General features: G+C 47.9%; 1 pseudogene; it reads left to right on the top strand.

Annotated features, from left to right (window-relative positions):
• Positions 1-22745, top strand: part of LOC148143755 (uncharacterized) — a 39106-nt pseudogene extending 16361 nt beyond the window's left edge.
• Positions 22746-23062: the final 317 nt, after the last annotated feature.

The following is a 23062-nucleotide window of genomic DNA, read 5'->3' on the forward strand; positions in this document are numbered from 1 at the left end:
TTAATGCATTGTCTGAGCTGAGATGTGAGCTTTTGCTATTAAAACCTTGTTATATCAAGAAGGTGACAACAAGAAGTTCTGGGATTTACATTGTAATGAGACCTGCAACCTATTTGAAACGGTGGAAGACTTAACAATCCAGGTTTGTTCAATATACCATTTCAGTGGCAGGACACTGGAATGTTTTGCTCTAAATTGTGTCTTAGGATCTTATCCTCCACAACCACCTGATGAAGAGGCAGCACTCCAAAAGTTATTGCTTCCAAAGAAGCCTGTTGGACTACAGCCTGGAGTTGTGTGATTCTAGAATCTGGTTTCTAGTATCTGCAGTCCTTGTTTTTACCTAGTTGATTTTAACCCTACAGTGAATCCTCTTGCAAGGATGCCTGCCTTGAAGAAGTTTTCCTTCTCTCTCTACAAGAATATCAAGGAATCCCTCTCCCACTGCAACTTCCAGGTCATTTCCTCTGCCCTGAAGCTCTTCAACCATGTCCTGAAACAGACTCGCTACCACAGCCACATTTGCTTCCTCAGTGCCTGCCTCTGTAACCAACTCATCCTACACGGATTCTGGACCACCTTTAAACCAGCAGAGTTCGGATCCGAACAGGCCACTCCACCCTCCTGTCTGACCTATCACCTTCATCCCCACCCCCATTCACCCATTGTACTCTTTGCTACCTTCCCCCACCCTCCTCTCTGACCTATCCCCTCCATTCCCCACTCCCATTCACCTATTGTACTCTACGCTACTTTCTCCCCAACTCCGCCCTCCTCTCATTTATCTCTCCACCCTGCAAGCTCTATTCATGATGAAGGGCTTTTGCCCGAAATGTCGATTTTCCTGCTCCTCGGATGCTGCCTGAACTGCTGTGCTTTTCCAGCACCACTCTAATCAAAAGTGGATTGGCCATGTTGAATTACCCATAGTGCCCAGGGATGTGCATGTTAGGATGGATTGGCCATGCAAATTACCCATAGTGCTGTGAGAAACGAACACAACTTAATCAATAATTTTCAGTCCGAGTCAGAGTTCTGAAGCAGCACATTTATTCAAACATCTTGCAAGATGGGTGGCTGTATGAAGAGAGACATACCTGACAGTAAAATACAGAGCTTTTTATACTTTTCTGAGGGCTCTCTCGACACCCCTACACTGAGCAATAAACCTATGAGTGTCTATTTCATTCTATCCCTTTATTTGGTGATTACTTGCATCCGTTATTCCTTCATTTGGTAATTCACTGCACCCAAGCCTAAGCCTATCATACTTATTAATTACCTCGCTTGTTTTTCTTTAAATCTGCCTTATTTGGCTGTCCTTGTTCGTTACAGCCTTCCTGTTACTTTGTCCAGTTCCTCTTATCTTATCTAAACGATTGACTTCTGAGATCATCCTTTACTATCTTGATAGTCCAAAAAGCAGACCTACAAACTATGAGCTTATTGCGAAATGCCCCTGCTGCCCTTTTTCTTGTGGTCAGCTACAAGTAATTTCTTAGCTTAAAACTATTTCTTAAAAGACCTTTATATTCTTTAAAATCAACATACACCTGACAACCTGAAATTTATCTCTCTCAATCCCCACCCCCACCCCCGTGACCCTCTCATTTATCTCTCCACCCTGCAGGCACTCTGCCTCTATTCCTTTTGTGCGAAAGGTCAATTTTCCTGCTCCTCGGATGCTGCCTGAACTACTGTGCTTTTCCAGTACCACTCTAATCTAAAGTGGATTGGCCATGCTGAAATACCGATAGTGCCATGGGATGTGCAGGTTAGGGTGAATTCGCCATGCTATATTATCCATACTGCCCAGGGATGTGCAGGTTAGGGTGGATTGGCTATGCTAAATTACCCATCGTGCCCAGGGATGTATAGGTTTGGGTGGATTGGCTATGCTAAATTACCCATTGTGCCCAGGGATGTGCAGATTAGGGTGAATTGGCTGTGCTAAATTAGGCAGAATGTGCAGGTAAGGTGCATTACTCAGGGTTAAATGTAGGGGAATGGGTGTGGGTGGGTCACCATTGGGAAGTTCGGTGAGGCCGAGTGGCCTGCTTCCACACTGTGGGAATTCTCTGAAGGGAGTGGTTTTTTTGGAAAGTGTGCGTTCTCGTCCTCGTCTGCTGCAGGCGCAGCGCATGCGCAGTGCCCCGCCCCCTCAACCGTCACTTTTCCTCGGCCCCGCCACGAGTTCCTTTGTGACGTCACAGCACGCAAGTGGCCCTGTCAGTTTCAAAGTGAATCTCCCGCCCTCTGGACGACTCTTCATCCTGGGAGGGAGACAGAGATGGGAGGAGGGGAAATTAGTCACTTGTAGCAACTGGAGTGAATCCAGGGAGGGAGCAGACTCCGCAAACTCAGGTATGTGTCTTAGTTACCCGGGTGAGGAGGAACTGAAGGATAGAGATTGGGAAGGGGAGGGCTGGGTATCTTTTCTGTTTTGATGTTTAAAATACACCCGGTTCCCGCCAGTAACTGCAACAGGTACAAGTACAGCACATGCAATATTCCTCATTGCAGCTTCAAGCCGGTTTTGTATTCTCTGTTCTTTCTCCACTTTGGCTCCAGCACATTCAGCTTCTTTCCCTCATTCACATTCCTCCGCCCCCGCCCTGATGTTCCAAGCTGACCCTCAAAAGATCGGTTTGTCCCTCCATTCTTTCCCGGTGGCGCCCATTACTCTTGTCTATTTCTTGCCTTATCCGGCCTTGTGCGTGAACAAAATGTTTGGCGTATATCCTCTTTCACTGCCAGCTGCTTCCTTGTTTGCGAAAGCAACGTTTCCTCCCATTTTTCGCCGACACTGAGCCTTCTGATCTCCTTGATTGTGTTTTTTTTTGTTTTTGCAGAAGCAGGAAACAGATGCTTATAACTGTTTGTACGAGCATATCTAGCTTAACCCACACCCCCTCCCCTCCCAGCAACTTATCTGTTTGTCTGTAACATCTACCATTGTTTGCAGGCACATTTCATGTATGCACATTTTAGCTAATACAAAAGAAATTATGTATTTCCTTCACATAGCTTTCATTCTTGTTAACTCCACTCTTGGCTGAAACAATTATACCCTGGCGTTAGTTCATTTACCTTGCAGAAGCAATTATGGTTGCAGAAGTAACACTGCTTTACCTATATCCCACAGGGGTGACCCTACAACTTTGTATAAGTAATGTGGGGCATGACGAGGCTAAATAGACAAGATCTTTGATCTGGGATTGCTCATAGGTTTAGGGTGAGATTTAAAAGAAACCGAAGGGGCAACTCCTAAATACAGAGGGTGGTGTGTGTAAAGAATGAGCTGCCAGAGGAAGTGGTGGCTGCTGGTACAATTACAACCTTTAAAAGGTATCTGGATGGGTACATGTTGGGAAACATTTAGAGGGACATGGGCCAAGTGCTGGCAAATGGGACTAGATTGATTTAGGATATCTGGTCAGCATGGACTGAAGGGACTGTTTCTGTGCTGTACATCTGTGATTCTGGCTTGCCACGAATGTTTGTCACGTCTGTATAGTTCAGTTTTTCCCTGATGTTGGTGTTAACGCCTTGGTGTCTTATTTTGCTCCCCACATCCTGGGGACATTAACCATTTCCTATCTGGTTGTTCTGATCTGGACTGCTGTCTGGATCTTCGGATTTCTGTGATTGGTCAATAAACACACCTGGAAGTGACTTTGTCAATCACATAAGCAATAGTTTATTCTTTGATATGGCCGGGTCGGTAGACTTTGATCAGCCCAGAAGGATTAGATTAGATTAGATTCCCAACAATGTGGAAACAGGCCCTTCGGCCCAACCAGTCTAAACTGACCCTCTGAAGAGTAGCCCACCCGGACCCATCTCCCTCTGACTAATGCACCTAACATTATGGGCAGTTTAGCATGTCCAATACACCAAACCAGCACATCTTTGGATTGTGGAAGGAAACCCACACTAACATGGGGAGAATGTGCAAACCCCACACAGACAGACCCCCCGAGGCTGGAATCGGACCTGGGACCCTGGTGCTGTGGGGCAGCAGTGCTAATCACTGGGCCACCGATGAGTACTGCTAGAGTGCCAAAAAAATCTGCCAACTTTTACAGAGTTTGGATAGAACTTATGTACATTCTTTAGAGTCAGACATTGGTTGTTACTATGTGATCATGCTCAATCCGATCCCGCAAGGTCCTCATGCTTTTTTGACTTAGCCTAGGTGGCTCAGTGGTTAGCACTACTGCCTCACAACACCAGGCTCCCAGGTTCGATTCCAGCTTTGGGTGACCGTCTGTGTGGAGTTTACACATTCTCCCCGTGTCTGCATGGGTTTCCTCCGGATGATTTGGTTTCCTCCCAAAGTCCAAAGATGTGCAGGTCAGGTGTATTGGCCATGCTAAATTGCCCATGGTGTTAGATACATTAGTCAGAGGAAAAATGGTTTTGGGTGGGTTACTCTTTGGAGGGTCAGTGTGGACTGGTTGGGCCGAAGGGCCTGTTCCTAAACTGCAGGGAATCTAATCTAATCTATCATAATTTTTTGTCGACAACCTGTTCTTGGAATCGTATTTGTCCTCTCTGGTGGTTAGGATTAAAACGTTACTTCTGCGATTGATGGTTAGGTTCACATTTGTTACTTCTGCATTTGCAGTTTTTTTTCCCTGGATTTACATCAGTCTGTGGTATCTTGTTTGTTCTGAGTCGTGAGTATCTGCCTGACTCAGTCCCACCGAGTTAGCCAAGCAGAAGCCATTTTGTCCTACCTCCCATGTTAAAGTGGAGATTTGAGGTGGCCCAGGGAATCCTTTGAGAACGCAGACCTGTAAAGCCTCTCTCTTGGTTTGTCCTGGAGATCATACTCTTTGGAAGCCTGGAATAAAAATCTCTCATCATAAAGTCGCAAAATGCAATTCAATTCAATCCATAGCAGTTAAGCACTAATAGTTAATTCTCTACGGGATTCAACAGCCTCAGCAATAAAATGGTCTCTCTCTCTCTCGTGTCCTTTTGAACTCTCAAGACAGCAAAGATATATTTTGTGAATGCTCCGCTTGCAAGGGGTAATAAGAATCCATTATAATGGACAAAATCCAACCATTAATTACAAAGCTATGGATAGTACCGAGTCTTGTTTCAGGGTCAAATTCAAAGACTATCATTCATTTCACACGGGAACGGCTGTGAATGTTATCACTTGGTGTCCTGTTCACACATACTCACCGATGCTGAGGTAAACATTCTTAATTGCCTCAGCATCCTGTTTTCACTTGGTGAGCCCAGGTGTCCCTATCATTAAGTTCTCTCCTCTTTCTGAGCCTTCCTGCCTGTTTATTTTCTAGTGCAGTAAATGTATTTAATAATTCAACATTACATTTTAGTCTGAATGTTTAAAGACAAGTTTTAAGGCTATAGACTTTCTCACCCAGATGCCCACACCCTCATTCCTCCCTTTGATTGCACCGTGATCACTGAAAGAGAAGGCTAGTCCAAACGAATGCCCTTCAAGGTGGTCCAGCCATCAACATCCTGTAGAGCGGCACCACCATCTTCGCAGCTCATCTGGTCATATTTATCATCGCCATCTACACGTGTGGGTGAGCCATCAGATCGCAAAAGGAGCATCTTCTGGGGCAATTCTATATCACTAAGGGACCTCATAAGCTTAGCAATTAAACACCTAACAATAGCAATACCGACAAACAGAAGAAAATTATTCTTACATACATAGCTAAATTGATAAGCCAATTGTGCCATCAACCCGATCTGCAGTTTCCCCAACTTGTCCCTTCAGTCATTCTGGATCTCTTCTTGTATCTTAGTTAATATTGCTAGTAAGATTGGGAATGCCCATAGTGCATTTATCTTGGACAATGGTGCAGACCTCACCCTCCTGGGGGAGTATATAGTCTAAGGCATACCGATTCTGCACAGATTAAAGACACAGGTCTGATAATCCCAGTTTACTCTGTTCCAGAGCCTTTTTGGTCTTATTTCCTCGAGTGGTCAGGCCGCAAAAGAGAGAATTGTGGTTCTTTTGACTTGTCACCCCTGCCGATCCTTCCAACCTCAGGGTACTCTGGATTCCCCAGGCTATTGGGTGTCCTGTATTGTCACCCAGTCCCTTGGGATCCTTCCAGTTGGAGCAAGGTGGGCTGAGACCGACCGCTGTATCCTCCTCAGATGGAGGTTCCATCGACTTGTCCACCGGCCAGGACAAGGTACTGTTGTGGGAACAAGGGCTCCGATGGTGACTTTATGAGGGACATCTTTGCCATCCAGGACAAGGAAATTGGTAGCTTTACCTGAGCTGAAGAAATAATAGTTTGGTTTGGTGTATATTAGGGAGACTTTGTCAAAATCGGTTACTGAAATGTTACAGCAGGGGGGTCTGGTCAGGTCTACAGGAGTAAAAGGTGTTGCTTGAGCTCTGTTTTAAAAGAAAATGGGCCAAGTAACTCGAGCACTCGCACTGTATGGGAGACAATGGTCCTCAGAATGCTGTTCCCATTGGGCTCTCCCTTAGCTCTGTTGCACATGGACTTGGTGACAGTATCAGATTCTGAAAAGAGAAAAGGCCTATAAATGCACAAGGGAAGGGGTCCCCTCCAGGTTTTACTTTCCACCCCTACGGTGATCAAAGTCACTGGGCACTCAGCTTGGGTCCAACTGCACCATTGTAAATTGATTGACCGCACCAATCAAAAGTGGGGAAGAGGAGGAGACAATCCTGGAATCCCAACAAAAGGAGTGGACCCTGTCCAGTTGGGTTCCCTACATGTCCCTCCTCTTAGTTCAAATGTCTGTAATAAGATTAACATGAGAACAACATATTAACATTGGAACACCGAGGTTGGAGACCATTGCCAGTCCAGTTCTTGATGAGCACCAAAGAACCAGGCTCTACCCGTGACGAGGATGAAAGGGAGGGAACATCGCTGTAGGCCGCACGCTCCTGGGAGTGAAAGGCATGCATAACATTAGTTAGAGCAAGAACATAACCAATCATTGCTTCGGTCATGTGGTGGAAGTGGACTGAGAAGGGAGCCGAATCGTTCCAAGGGGTGCGGAGGCAGAGACCAGAGAGACTCTCAGCTGGAGACAGTCGTGTCTTGCTCGCAGACATGGATCGCATCTGGAATAAGGCCACAGGGATTAACATAACCAGGAGAGGCCAGACTCTGCCATTAATTTGGCAAGTTTAGTCTTGAGTCTGGTTAAAACATTCAACAAGGCCGGCTGCCTGAGAATGACAAGCACCATGCAGTTGCTGACAAATACAAAGCTGGGAACAGAGTTCTCCATTAATATTACTACAAAGTGTAGTCCATTGTCTGAGCTAATGTATGCAGGTACACTGAAGCAGGGAATTATTTCCTTAAACAAAATCTTCACCACAGTCTCAGCAGTAGTGTTAGGAGGAGGGTAGGTTTCAATCCACTTCGAAAAGACATCAGCAATAAGCAAAACATATTTATAGTAACTCAACTCATTTCTACAACTCAATGAAGTCCAGTTGAAGTGTCTCCAAGGGACCCTCCAGTAAGGGAGTTCTCGTAGAGATACTTGAACTAAGAGGTGGAGGATCGCCTACCCACGGACATGTTTGATCACGTACAACATCCTGATCGGGAAAGCCACTGACCTGAGTATCGATGCGATCTGGAACGATCTGAGGCTATCCTGATGTCATCTGGTGCACTAGACCAGACGCTTTCAATGTGGTGTTGCTTGAGCGATGGCGTGAGCTGCCAAAGGAAGTGTTGGGTGCTGGTACGATGATAAGTTAAAAGGCTCCTGGACGGGCATTTGAATATGAAGGGTTCAGATGGGTCGAGGCCAAGTGATGGTAAATGCAACTGGAGTCATAGAGATGTACAACACAGAAACAGACCCTTCGGTCCAACTCGTCCTTGCTGACAAGATAGCCAACCCAATTTAGTTCCAGCTGCCAGCACCCCGCCCATATAGGGGCCAAGTGATGGCAAACGGAACTAGATTAATGTAGGATATCTGGGCAGGTTGGGCTAAAGGGTCTGTTTCTGCGCTGTGAGACTCTAATTGTCTTCAGTGAAAGCAGAAGTGTGGTTGTGAAGGCTGGACCTTCAGAGCATGTTCTGCCCTGACTGGGGGCTGAAGAGTTTGACTGAAGTGTATTGGTGTTAATGCCTTGATGTCTCATTTTGCTCCCACCTTCCTGGGGTCATTAACCATTTTGTGTCTGGTCCTTCCTCAAGAAGCTGCATTGCAGGTTCACCCTGAATTGACACTTTTGTTTTTGCTTCCCAAAATCAGACCGGCTCACTCAGCAGTATCCCAGTGTTGTGAAAGATATTAACGTTCAGGTGGAGTTATCCAAAATTCAGAGAGATGTCAGTCTTAATGTTTTTGCTTTTCCTGCCCCTGTAAGATCCTGAATCAGCACCCTCAGGGGAATTAGTTAGAGCGGAGTGGGATGGTGCTTTTAATTTTGTGGAACAACAAAAGAATACTCCAAAGAAAGTAGAATTGCTTGTTCTGAATGTCTACCCTGCACTGATAGTGATGACTTTTGTAATCTCTTTTTGCAGAGTATTTGAAAATCTGAAGACTGAAGTTTCAAAATCAATAGATGAAGGGCTTATGCCCGAAACATTGACTCTCCTGCTCCTCGGATGCTGCCTGACCTGCTGTGCTTTTCCAGCGCCACATTTTTTGACTGACTGTCCAGCGTCTGCAGTCCTTTCTTTGATGTCAATGTCTGACAGTCACTCAATCCATCGGGACCGCAACGATTTTTGACTGTGATTTCTGTGAGAGGGATCAATGCTTTTTGGTTCCTGTTTGAGGACGTTTTCAGCATCAGTGGGACTGGACGAGAGACCCTACTGTTGCAGCGCACTGTGCGTGGAGCCTGAAACCGTTATACGGCCTGGAAAGGGGATTTCACGGCAGGGAGGGGCTCTACACGTGTTTGTGTGCAGCTGAAGCTGTGGCCATGGAGAAACCTGAGGAATTCCGCCCTGTGGAGGAACCGTGGAAGTGTGGCGACTGTGGGAAAGGTTTCCGTTTCCCGTCTGCCCTGGAGACTCATTGGCGCAGTCACACCGGGGAGAGGCCATTCCCCTGCACCGACTGCGGGAAGGCCTTCAGACATTCCTCCCACCTGTTGGCCCACCAGCAGGACCACATAGGGGAGAGGCCCTTCAGCTGCCCAGCGTGCGGGAAGGCCTTCAGTTATTCCTCCAACCTGCTGACCCACCAGCGGGTCCACACGGGGGAGAGGCCGTTCACCTGCTCTCAGCGCGGGAAGGGCTTCACCTGCTCCTCCAACCTGCGGAGCCACCAACGGGTCCACACGGGGGAGAGGCCCTTCAGCTGCCCCAAGTGCGGGAAGGCCTTCAGCACTTACTCCAACCTGCTGACCCACCAGCGGATCCACACGGGGGAGAGGCCCTTCAGCTGCCCCGAGTGTGGGAAGGGCTTCACCTGCTCCTCCAAACTCCAGACCTACCAGCGGGTCCACATGGGGGAGAGGCCGTTCACCTGCTCTCAATGTGGGAAGGGCTTCAACTGCTCCTCCAACCTGCTGAGCCACCAGCGTATCCACACGGGGGAGAGGCCCTTCAGCTGCCCCGAGTGTGGGAAGGGCTTCACTTGCTCCTCCAAACTCCAGACCCACCAGCGTGTCCACACGGGTGCGAGGCCCTTCAGCTGCCCAGAGTGCGGGAAGGCCTTTAACCACGTCTTCTCCCTGATGCGGCACCAGCGGATCCACACGGGAGTGAGGCCTTTCAGCTGCCCCGAGTGTGGGAAGGACTTTACCTAGGCCTCCACCCTGCTGACCCACCAGCGGGTCCATACAGGGGAGAGGCCATTCAACTGCTCTCAGTGAGGGAAGGACTTCACCTACTCCTCCCACCTGCGGAGGCACCAGCGATCGTGCCATCACAGGGGGATTGAAGGAGTGACGACCGAGTGCCATTATCGATTGGACTATCAACCCGGATCCGGGGACTCCCAGGTTTGAATCCTGCCACGACAGATGGCAGAGGGAGTGGGTGGTACAGGGGAGAAAGCCCCCATTTAATTCACCCCCTCCCTTGTTCGGGAAGGGAACCGCCATTGTGGGAGAGGATTCATTCAGTCATTCCAGCTGCACCCTTTACCCGGTCTGACCTACACGTGACTACAGACCCACAGCAGTCTGGTTGACTCTGCACTGCCCCTTCCTGGCAAATGAGCGGGGAGAAATTTACTTGGAGACAAGATATGGGTTGAAATTGCTGAGTGAGGCAATACTTCCTCCGGGTTACGGCTGTACCAAGGATCCAATTACAAATGGACAACTTGGTGCTGGCCAATAGTAAAGACAGTGAGGGGGGGTGGGACAGGGGAGGTGTGGTGTGTGCACTTTGAGCTTGAGCTGTTCAAAAAGCAACTACTTTTTCTCTGCCTTGTTATTGGGGGGATCTGAAGCTGTAACAAAGTTGGGTTGCAATAAAGGTTACCTGAATTTAACACCGGGCTCAGACTTTCATTGAAAGCTTTGAGCTCCAAGAGGTTTTTGTTTTAAAGCTGCTCATTTCTTTCCGCCTCCGGCACGAAGTTTAGAACATAGAACAAAGAACATAGAACAATCCAGCCCTTCGGCCCTCGATGTTGCGCCGACCTGTGAACCATTCTCAGCTCGTTCCCCTACACTATCCCAAAATCAACCATGCGCTTATCTAAGGAATGTTTAAATCTCCCTAATGTGGCGGAGTTAACTACTTTAGCAGGTAAGGCATTCCACGCCCTTACCATTCTCTGCATAAAGAACTTGCCTCTGACATCTGTCTTAAATCTATCACCCCTCAATTTGTACAGGTTGCAGGGGGACTTGGATAAACTGCAGAATTGGGCTGAGAGTTGGCAAATGGAGTTCAATGCAGCTAAATGTGAGGTGATTCACTTTGGGAAGCTGACGTCACCATCCTAAGAAAAAGTCTTTCACTGTCTCCCCTATCTAATCCTCTGCTCATCCTGCAACCTATAACATTCTTCCAAACTGTCCAGTACTCCACCAACTTTAGTGTCGTCTCCAAATTTACTAATCCATCCACCTATGCCTGTGTCTAAGCTATTTAAAAAAATGACAAACCGCAGTAGTCCCAAAACAGATCCTTGTGGCACACCACTAGTAACCGGACTCCAGGCTGAATATTTTCCATAAACCACCACTCGCTGCCTTCTTTCAGAAAGCCAGTTTGTAATCCAAACTGCTAAATCACCCTCAATCCCATGCCTCTGCATTTACTCCAACAGCCTACCATGTGGAACTTTATCAAAGGCTTTACTGAGGTCCATGTACACCACGTCAACTGCCCTACCCTCATCTACATACTTGCTCACCTTCTCAAAAAACTCAGAGGTTTGTGAGACATGATCTGCTCTTGATGAAACCATGTTGACTCTCTGAAAACAAATTGTTGCTTGCTAGATGATTATAAATCCTATCTCTAATATTCCTTTCCAAAAGCTTTCCTTCAACAGACGTAAGGCTCACTGGTCTATAATTACCTGGGTCATCTCTGCTGCCCTTCTTGAACAAGGACACAACATTTGCAATCCTCCACTCTGGTACTAAGACTGTCGACAATGACGACTCAAATATCAAAGCCAAACGGTTTGCATTCTCCTCCCTCGCTTCCTAGAGAATCCTTGGATAAATCCCATCCAAGTAGAAAGTGTCTACTTTCACTCCTTCTAGAATTGATAACACCTGTGTGCAACTAACCTAGATCCTTTCGAGTCTAATATCTCGTACCTCATTCTTCTCCTCTACAATATTCTCCTTTTCCTGAGTGAAGACCGATGAGAGATATTCATTAACACCTCTCCAATCTCCACAGGGCCCACACTCAACTTCCCACTTCTGTCTTTGATTGGCCCTATTTCTACCGTAATCATCCTTTTATTCCTCACATACCTATAGAAAGCTTCCTCCCTGCCTGACAGGGATATACCTATCAAGGACACACAATAGCTGTTCCTTAAACCAGCTCCACATTTCAATTGTCCCCATCCCCTGCGTTTTGCTACCCGAATCTATGCATCCTAAGTCTTCCCAAATTGCATTATAATTGCCCTTGCCCCACCGATGACTCTTGACCTGTGGCATGTTCCTATCCCTTTACATCGCTAAATGAAACCTAACTGAATTATGGTCACTCTCTCCAAAGTGCTCACCTTCCACTAAATCAAACACCTGGCCTGGTTCATTACCAAGCATCAGATCCAGTGTGACCTCCCCTGGACAAAAACTGATCCATACGACGTACTAGAGTGAAAGCATTTCCAGTCAATGTTGGGGAAGTTAAAGTCCCCCATAATGACCACCCTGTTCCTTTCACTCCTACTCAGAATAATTTTGCTAATCCCCTCTTCCACTTCCCTGGAACTCTGCGGAGGCCTATAAAAAAAACTCCAAGCTGTGACCTCTCCTCTCCTGTTTCTAACCTCAGCCCACATTACCTCAGTAGACGAGTCCTCATCAAAAGTTCTGTCAGCCACTGTTATACTATCCTTGACTAACAAGGCCACGCCTCTCCCTCTTTTACCGCTTTGGCTGTTCTGAATGAAAGATCAAAACCCTGGAACCTGCAACATCCATTCCTCACCCTGCTCTCTCCATGTCTCCGAAATGGCCACAACATCCAAGTCTCAGGTACCTATCCGTGCTGCAAGCTCACCGTCCTTATTGCGGATACTCTGGCGTTGAAATAGACAAACTTCAAACCATTTCGCTGTCTGCCATCACATTCCTGTGACCCTGAAATCCTGTCCCTGTGATTCCTACTCTCATCCTCCTATGCACTGCACCTACACCCCCGGTTGCCATCCCCCTGCTGAGCTAGATTAAACCCACTCGAATAGCACCAGCAAATTTCCCACTCAGTATATTAGTACCCCTCTGGTTCAAGAGAAGACTGTCCTGTTTGTACAAGTCCCACCTTCCCCAGAATAAGCCCCAATTATCCAAAAACCTGAAACCCTCCCTCCTGCACGATCCTTGTAACCACGTGTTCAGCTGATATCTCTCCCTATTCCTTGTCTTGCTATCACGTGGCACGGGTAACAAACCAGAGACAACCACTGTGTTCTAGCCCTCAGCTTCCACTCTAGCTCCCTGAAATCCTGCCTTACATCCCTATCCCTCTTTCTGTGGGAGATTAAAAATGTTTTTGCAGATGGGTGAGGTGGTGTAGTGGGGGGAAGGGAAGCGGAATTCTTGTAGCATGTAGCATACGTAAGGTTAAGACTTTAATGAATATCGAGGGTCTTTTAAAGAAAATAGTTTTAAGCTAGGAAATAACTTTAAAGTATTGTAGTTGACCACAAAAAGAAGCAGCAGGGGCATTTCACAATAAAGCTTATAGTATAATAAGAGAAACTGGATAAAAGAACAAGCTGTAACAAACAAGGAACAAAGAAGGCAGACAAGGACAGCAGGATGACCAGATAAGAAAATAACTAACAAGTGAGGTAATCGGCTTATGATAGGATGGGAAAAGGGAGGCATGATTCCGCAACTTGTAAACTGAATAAGAAAGCTAACATGCTCTGCTTTGGCGCGCATTTCTGCTTGATTGCAGAAGCATCCGGTACTTACAAGACGATAATAAATTGTTCTTGCTTCCAAGGCTTTGTCTCAGGCTGATTGGTTTGTGAGTGAGTTCTGTTTCTCACAATTGGGGGCCTCGTTCTGGGATCCAAAACTCAGACCGCTCGACGCTCTTGGGATGACCGTGGAGGTGCACCTCGCCGATTTCGGTGATCTCCGACTCCCTTGCTTGTCGTTCGCGGTTTGGGCGAGTACGATCCGGACTGGGAGACCCTGGAAACAAGGCAAGCAGACACGGCGGGTTCGGTCGGGCAACTCTTGTGCACAAGACCCGGGTAGGGAAAGTTCTCAAAGGATATATCCTTTAAGAAGGGCTGAAGGGCTTATGCCCGAAACGTCGATTCTCCTGTTCCCTGGATGATGCCTTTTCCAGCAACACATGCTGCGCTTTTCCAGCAACACATTTTCAGCAAAGGATATATCCAGGCAACCGGGGGCAGCGGTATTTGCTGCGAGAATTGCTGCGGGATGGGGTGCACTGAAATGACCAGGTAACTCTGTGCATAGACCAAGGTAAGAAGAGAGACCTTTAAAGTATTGCCTTGGTGGTCGGGACATATAAAAGTATGGGGAATTGGCGATATATAAAATTAAGCATATGTCAATGGAAAACAGCCCGTGTCAGAAGGGCTAGGAGCTGAAGGGCTACTGAGGGTGCACTTCGTAACTAACTTATGGCCAGACGTCCAGATGAATATTCAAAAGCTAGAGGAGTCGTTGCGGAAAGCTCAAAGTGTCAGTGAGACATGGTGTCTGTGTGTGTGTGTGTGTGGGAGAGAGAAAGAGCTGGACAGCAACTAGAAAGTATAACCCTTTGTGATTTGGTTTGAATGCACATTTGTTTGTTGGTGATTGAATGTTTCTGCTTTGTTCCGTGGAGCTTGAGATCCAGGACTGTTTTGAATCTGATTTCTACTATGGAAATTTTAACATGATTTCTTTTAAGGTTAAAAATTTTACAGATTATGAAATAAAATGTTAACTCCTGTTCTTTTTACAGGTCATGACTGCCTTACTATCAGTTTCTAACTAATCTCTTTTATCCTTACATCAAAGTAATTTATGGAAAACAGGTGAAGTCTCAAAATGCATATAGTTGGTCAGATTAATCGGACGAGTAAGGTGTCTAGTCAGGACCCTGAAGGGGGTGTGGAAAATGGTGACACCGGACCTCGTTAAGATTAATTAACTTAGCAACAATGGGAGGCACGGGGAGTTGGCTGGGTAACGATCGATCTGTAAATAACGTTAAAGGGGAATATATTTCACCCGACAGTCCTTTGGGAGAATGTTGGGAAATTGGGAACACAACTCCCGGACGCCGGGGAAAGATAAGGCTACAATGGTAAACTATTGTTGTTTTGTCTGGACTAGAGAAAGTATTAAGGCGCCTGGTATTTTTAGGCCCAAATATGGGTCCGATGAGGATTGGCTGCGTCAAGGTCTTAATATATATGTCAATCAAAAAGAAGCATACAGTCAAAAAGAGTCCGATTATGCGGCTTGTTGGATAGTGAGCGCGGGAGTAAAATTATGTCCCATGAATAGGGAGGAATCAGGGAAAGAACAGAAAAAGAATGAACAAGGGAAGCCACAATGGGATCCCTTGATGTGTTTGCCGCCCCCATATACTACTCCCCGGAACGAGCCTACAGCTCCCGAAGTAGAACCGAGTCCAGACACAGAAATGGAAACGGACTCTGAACTAAAAGATGCAGAACCTGGGGGGGGGGGGGGGGGGCAGAGTCATTTGAGCCACCACACGTAAAGGAGGGGCAGAGATAATGGAAAATGTAAAATTATGTCCCTTAGGAGAGGTTCCGATTGGGGAAGGTACAATCGGATATGTAAACGCTCCCTTAACTAGCAGTGAAGTTAGGGTCTTTAAAAAGGAAATGAAAAGTTTAATAGAGGATCCGGTTGGACTAGCCGAACAATTAAAGCAATTCCTAGGGACTAATTTATATACCCAGGGAGAACTGATGGCAATTTTAAGAGCGTTATTTTCAGGGGAAGAACGAGGTATGATTAGGAGAGCGGCTTAAAAGGAATGGGAAAAGAGGCACACAGTTGGGGAAGAACGGGCCCAAGCCGAACAAAAATTCCCAAATGTTGACCCTCATTGGGAAAATAATGACAGAGAAGATAGGGAGTCAATGCGGGATCTATGAGAAATGGGAATATTAGGAATTAAAGAGGCGGCACCAAGATCATAAAACTTTGTTAAGGCCTTTGAAGTACGACAAGAGAAGGATGGAACCCCTTCTGCATTTCTTAAAAGGCTCAAGGAGGCCACAAGGAAGTGTTTGGGAATGGATCCCGATAATCAGATAGCACAGGGACTCTTAAAGGTCTAGTTTGTAATTAAATCATGGCTGGACATACAAAAGAAATTACAGAAATTAGATGGATGGAGTGAAAGACCGATGGAAGAGCTGTTACGTGAGGCACAGAAAGTGTATGTGAAAAGGGAAGACGAGAATCAGAATCAGAAAGCCAAAATGATGGTGGAGGCAGTAGAAGAAATAACAAAAAGGAGACTGCGATCAAGGGATAACAGGAAGGGTAGGGGAGGACACGAAAGACAAGGGTCAGATACCTGGGAAAGGAGGCAACAAACCAGAGATAACCACTCTGTTTGTTCTAGCCCTCAGCTCCCACCCTAGCTCCCTGAAATCCTGCCTTACATCCCTATTCCTTTTTTTTGTAGTTAGCACTGGTGCCTCACAGCGCCAGAGCCCCGGGTTCAATTCCCACCTCCCCTTACCCCCCCCCCCCCCCCCCCCACCTGCGTCTGCGCGGGTATCCTCCCACAGTCCAAAGACATGCGGGTTAGGGTGAATTGGCCAAACTAAATTGCCCCGTAGTGTTAGGTGACGGGCAATAGGGCTGGGCGTTTTGCGCTTCGGCGGGTCAGTGTGGACTTATTCCGCCGAAGGGCCTGTTTCCACACTAGGGAATCTGATCGAAAGTTCTGGAATTTACATATTGATGAAGTGAAACCTGCAACCCATTCTAAAAGATGAAGGACTCAGCAGTGGTTCAGGTTTGTTCCAAATATTGCATCGGTTGCATGACACTGTGATGTTTTGCTATTAATTCTGTGTCTTATGATCCTGCAGCACAGCTAACCGCAGAAGGAGCAGCGCTGCAGAAGCCAGGGCTTCCAAATACACCTGGGTGGGCGGGGTTTACCAGGAGAGGCGGGGTTTATCCTGGGGTCGGGTTTTAGCAGGAGAGCAGTGCTCATGGGCGGGGCGGGTCTCGTGAGAGGGTCGCGCGCTAGTAGCGGGGCGAGGCTCACTGGGCGGTGCGGCGCGGCTCGCCTGCAGGCGCGCGGCTTTGTGGGCGGTTGCGTGTGGGGGCAGGGGGCGTGGTTTTGACTCACGCGGGGACCGCGGCGAAAGAGCGATGTTTGGTGCGCGAGTGGGAAAGATGTTTGGGGCCAAGAGGCGGGGCTTTGTCTCGAAGTAACGGGGTTTGCGTGCACCGCTCCAAAGGGCGGGGTTTACGAGCGTCGTTCGGAAGGGGCGGGGTTTACGTGTCGCCATGGAGGAAGAGCGGGCGGGACCAGGACCGGGGCGTGGCCATCCCGAAGCCGGAAGTGTGCCCGCGGCCTGTTTCCTCCGCTGGAGCCTCGGCTGCAGCAAGTAAGGTAAAGCTTTATCAATATTTCCTTTTACAGAGTTTGTATTTCATAGCCAGTAATGGCTACTCAATATCATCATAAAGTCCCAAAATGCAATTCATTTCAATCCGTAGCAGATAAGCACTAAGAGTTAATTTTCTACGGGATTCAACAGCCTCAGCACTAAAAGGGTCTCACAAGGGAACGGCCGTCAATGTGATCACTTGGTGTCCTGTTCACACAGATTCACTGATGCTGAGGCAAACGTTCTTAATTGCCTCACAGCATCCTGTTATCATTTGGTGAGCCCAGGTGTCCCTATTTTTCAGTTCTCTCCTCTTTCTGAGCCTACCTGTCTGTTTATTTTCTAGTGCAGTAAATGTATTCAATAATTCAGCATTACATTTTAGTCTAAATGTGTAAAGACAAGTTTTAAGGCTATAGACTTTATCACCCAGATGCCCACACCCTCATTCCTACCTTTGATTGCACCGTGATCACTGAAAGAGAAGGCTAGTCCAAACAAATGCCCTTCAAGGTAGTCCTGCCATCAACATCCTGTAGAGCGGCACCACCATCTTCACAGCTCATCTGGTCATATTTATCATCGCCATCGACACGTGTGGGTGAGCCATCAGATCACAAAAAGAGCATCTTCTGCGGCAAATCTATATCACTAAGGAACCTCATAAGCTTAGCAATTAAACAGCGAACAATAGCAATCCCGACAAACAGAGGAAAAGTGTTCTACCATACACAGCTAAATTGATAAGCCAATTGTACCATGAGCCCGATCTGCAGTTTCCCCAAATGGTCCCTTCAGTCATTCTGTCAAGGAATACTTGGATCTCTTCTTGTATCTTAGTAATATTGCCAGTGAGATTGGGAATGCCCATAGTGCATTTATCTTGGATAATGGTGCAGACCTCACCCTCCCGGTCAAGTATATAGTCTAAGGCATACCGATTCTGTATAGAGTAAAGACATAGGTCTGATAATCCCAGTTTACTCTGTTTCAGAGCCTCTTTAGTCTTATTTCCTCGAATGGTCAGGCCGCCAAAGAGAGAATTGCGGTTCTGTTGACTTGTCACCCCTGCCGATCCTTCCAACCTCAGGGTACTCTGGAGTCCCCAGCCTATCGGGTGTTCTGTATTGTCACCCAGTCCCTTTGGATCCTTCCAGTTGGAGCAAGGTTGGCTGAGACCGAACACTATATCCTCCTCAGATGGAATTTCCATCGACTTGTCCACTGGCTAGGACAAGGTACTGTTGTGGGAACAAGGGCTCTGATAGTGACCTTATGAGGGACATCTTTGCCATCCAGGACAAGGAAATTGGTAGCTTTACCTGAGCTGAAGAAATAATAGTCTGGTTTGGTGCATATTAGGGAGAGTTTGTCGAAATAGGTTACTGAAATGTTACAGCAGGGGGTCTGGTCAGGTCTACAGGAGTAAAGGGTCGACGTTTTGCAAGAGGAATTGCTTGAGCGTTGTAAAAAATGGGCCAAGTAACTCGAGCACTCGCACTGTATGGGAGACAATGGTCCTCAGAATGCTGTTCCCATTGGGCTCTCCCTTAGCTCTATTGTACATGGTCTTGGTGACAGTATCAGATTCTGAAAAGAGAAAAGGCCTAAAAATGCACAAGGGAAGGGTTCCAGGTCCATGTGCCGCATTAGGCCCACTGTACCCCAGCCAGTGATACACCAGCTGTTTGTATACACAGACCGAACGTATTGGAAAGTGATATTTCTCTTGGTAGCATCGGCAGTAGGAAGTCTGACGAATAGAATGGAATCAGGGACTGGGGACGGGGCAAGTAAGTCATCTCCCGATAGAGAGGAGTAACATACTATTGCCTCTGGGGTGAAGAGCGTTCTGTGGGCCTGTATAAATAAGTAGTTTGTGGATTGAGGAGTTTCCCTTATCAGGGTTCCCTTTTCTCGAGTTGGCCCGTCCTCCAAAAAGGGATGGTGTTCCTGAGTGTCTTTAAAATATTTACCATAATGGAGGGGGTTGATCATTTTTATCCTCACTAGGCTTGCGTCTGCAGGTAAAATCAAAAAAACATGGTAACGACATGGTAACTCCCACTGATTTCTACTGTCCAGATGGACCATCTGGTCTTTCTGATGTAAGAGTCCATTTTTGATTGGTGCGGCCAATCAATTTACAATGGTGCGGTTGGACCCAAACTGAGCGCGCAGCGACTGTGACCGCCATTAGGGTGGGAAATAAAACCTGGAGGGGACCATCCCAACGAAGTTGGAGGCCTTTGCCAGTGCAGTTCTTGATGAACACCAACGAACCAGGCTCTACCCGTGACGAGGCTGAAAGGGAGGGAACATCGCTGTAGGCCGCACGCTCCTGGGAGTGAAAGGCACGCATAACATTAGTTAGAGCAAGAACATAACCAATCATTGCTTTGGTAGTGGAAGTGGACTGAGAAGGGAGCCGAATCGTTCCAAGGGGTACGGAGAGGGTGACCAGAGAGACTCTCAGCTGGAGACAGTCGTGTCTTGCCCGCAGACATGGATCGCATCTGGAATAAGGCCACAGGGATTAGCATAACCAGGAGAGGCCAGACTCTGCCATTAATTTGGCAAGTTTAGTCTTGAGTCTGGTTAAAATATTCAACAAGGCCGGCCGCCTGAGGATGATAAGCACCATGCAGTTACCGACAAATACAAAGCTGGGAACAGAGTTCTCCATTAATATTACCTACAAAGTGTGGTCCATTGTCCGAGCTAATGTACGCAGGTATACTGAAGCAGGGAATTATTTCCTTAAACAAAATCTTCACCACAGTCTCAGCAGTAGCGTTAGGAGGAGGGTAGGCTCCAATCCCCTTCAAAAAGACATCAACAATAAACAAAACATATTTATAGCAACTCAACTCATTTCTACAACTCAATGAAGTCCAGTTGAAGTGTCTCCAAGGGACCCTGCAGCAAGGGAGTTCTCGTAGAGATACTTGAACTAAGAGGTGGGGGATCGCCTACCCACTGACCTGTTTGATCACGTAGAACAGCCTGATCGGGAAAACCACTGACTGAGTATCGATGCGATCTGGCATATGAATATGAAGGGTTCACTTGGGTCAGGGCCAAGTGATGGTAAATGCGACTGGAGTCATAGAGATGTACAGCACAGAAACAGACCCTTCGGTCCAACTCGTCCTTGCTGACAAGATAGCCAACCCAATTTAGTCCCAGCTGCCAGCTCCCGGCCCATATCGTGGCCAAGTGATGGCAAATATGACTAGATTAATTTAGGATATCTGGGCTGTGTGTCTCTAATTGTCTTCAGTGGAAGCAGAAGTGTGGTTGTGAAGGCTGGACTTTCAGAGCATGTTCTGCCATGACTGGGAGCTGAAGAGTTTGACTGAAGTGTATTGATGTTAATGCCTTGATGTCTCATTTTGCTCCCACCTTCCTGGGGTCATTAACCATTTTGTGTCTGGTCCTTCCTCAAGAAGCTGCATTGCAGGTTCACCCTGAATTGACACTTTTTTTTTGCTTCCCAAAATCAGACCTGCTCACTCTCAGCAGTATCCCAGTATTGTGAAAGATATTAATTTTCAGGTGGAGTTATCCAAAATTCAGAGAGATGTCAGTCTTGATGTTTTTGCTTTTTCTGCCCCTGTAAGATCCTGAATCAGCAACTTCAGGGGAATTAGTTAGAGCAGAGTGAGAACAGAGGGGGAGAGAGAGTGGGATGGTGCTTTCAATTTTGTGGAACAACAAAAGAATATTCCACAGAAAGTAGAATTGCTTGTTCTGAATTTATGCCCTGCTCTGATAGTGATGACTTTTGTAAACTCTTTTTGCAGAGTATTTGAAAATCTGAAGACTGAAGTTTCAAAATCAGTGGATGAAGGGCTTATGTCCGAAACATTGATTCTCCTGCTCCTTGGATACTGCCTGACCTGCTGTGCTTTTCCAGCACCACAGTTTTTGACTGACTGTCCAGCGTCTGCAGTCCTCACTTTGCTGTCAATGTCTGACAGTCACTCAATCCATCGGGACCCCAACGATTTTTGACTGTGATTTCTGAGAGAGGGATCAATGCTTTTTGGTTCCTGTTTGAGGACGTTTTCAGCATCAGTGGGACTGGACGAGAGACCCCACTGTTGCAGCGCAGTGTGCGTGGTGCCTGAAACAGTTATACGGCCTGGAAAGGGGACTTCACGGCAGGGAGGGGCTCGACACGTGTTTGTGAGCAGCTGAAGCTGTGGCCATGGAGAAACCTGAGGAATTCCGCCCTGTGGAGGAACCGTGGAAGTGTAGCGACTGTGGGAAAAGCTTCCGTGTCCCGTCTGCCCTGGAGACTCATCGGCGCAGTCACACCGGGGAGAGGCCATTCCTCTGCACCGAGTGCGGGAAGGCCTTCAGACATTCCTCCCACATGTTGGCCCACCAGCAGGACCACACGGAGAGGCCCTTCAGATGCCCAGATTGCGGGAAGGCCTTCAGCACATCCTCCCACCTGCTGAGCCACCAGCATGTACACACGGGGGAGAGGCCCTTCAGCTGCCGAGAGTGCGTGAAGGCCTTTTCCCAGGCCTCCACCCTGCGGAGTCACCAGCGTATCCACACGGGGGATAGGCCGTTCACCTGCTGTCAGTGTGGGAAGGGCTTCACCTGCTCCTCCAACCTGCTGACCCACAGCATGTCCACACTGGGGAGAGGCCGTTCACCTGTTCTCGGTGCGGGAAGGGCTTCACCTGCTCCTCCACCCTGCTGAGCCACCAGCGTATCCACACGGGGGAGAGGCCCTTCAGCTGCCCCGAGTGCGGGACGGCCTTTACCCACGTATCCTCCCTGATGACCCACCTGCGTATTCACACGGGGGATAGTCCGTTCACCTGGTCTCAGTGCGGGAAGAGCTTCACCTGCTCCTTCAACCTCCAGAACCACCAGCGGGTCCACACCGGGGAGAGGCCGTTTAGCTGCCCCCAGTGCGGGAAGGCCTTCAGCAATTCCTCCACCCTGCTGACGCACCAGCGGATCCACACAGTGGGGGGGGGAGACCATTCACCTGCTCTCAGTGCGGGAAGGGCTTCAGGTATTCCTCCCACCTCCTGACCCACCGGCGGGTCCACACGGGGTAGAGGCCCTTCAGCTGCCCCGAGTGTGGGAAGGCCTTCAGCACATCTTCCACCCTGCTGAGGCACCAGCGGATCCACACGGGGGAGCGGCCGTTCACCTGCTCTCAGTGCGGGAAGGGCTTCACCTACTCCTCCCACCTGCAGGAGCACCAGCGAGTTCACGTGCCATCACAGGGGGATTGAAGGAGTGACGGCCGAGTGCCATTATCGATTGGACTATCAACCCGGTTCCGGGACTCCCAGGTTTGAATCCTGCCACGACAGATGGCAGAATTGGTATTCGGTCCGAATTGTGGAGTTCGGAATCTAACAATGAGACCGTTTCAGGGAGGGGATGGTGCAGGGGAGAAAGCCCCCATCTGATTCACACTCTCCCTTGCTCGGGAAGGGAACCGCTATTGTGGGAAAGGATTCACTCAGTCGTTCCAGCTGCACCCTTTACCCGGTCTGGCCTACACGTGAATACAGACCCACAGCAGTCTGGTTGACTCTACACTGCCCCTTCCAGGCAAACCAGCGGGGAGAAACTTACTTGGAGACAGGGTATGGGTTGAAATTGCTGAGTGAGGCAATACTTCCTCCGGGTTACGGCTGTAACAAGGATCCGATTACAAAGGGACAACTTGGTGCTGGGCAATAGTAAAGACAGTGAGGGGGGTGGGACTAGGAGAGGTGTGGTGTGTGCACTTTGACCTTGAGCTGTT

Source organism: Chiloscyllium plagiosum, unplaced genomic scaffold (genome assembly GCF_037043375.1).
Source record: "Chiloscyllium plagiosum isolate Xiang-an unplaced genomic scaffold, Cpla_swu_hap1 HiC_scaffold_27, whole genome shotgun sequence".
NCBI classification, from domain to species: Eukaryota; Metazoa; Chordata; class Chondrichthyes; order Orectolobiformes; family Hemiscylliidae; genus Chiloscyllium; species Chiloscyllium plagiosum.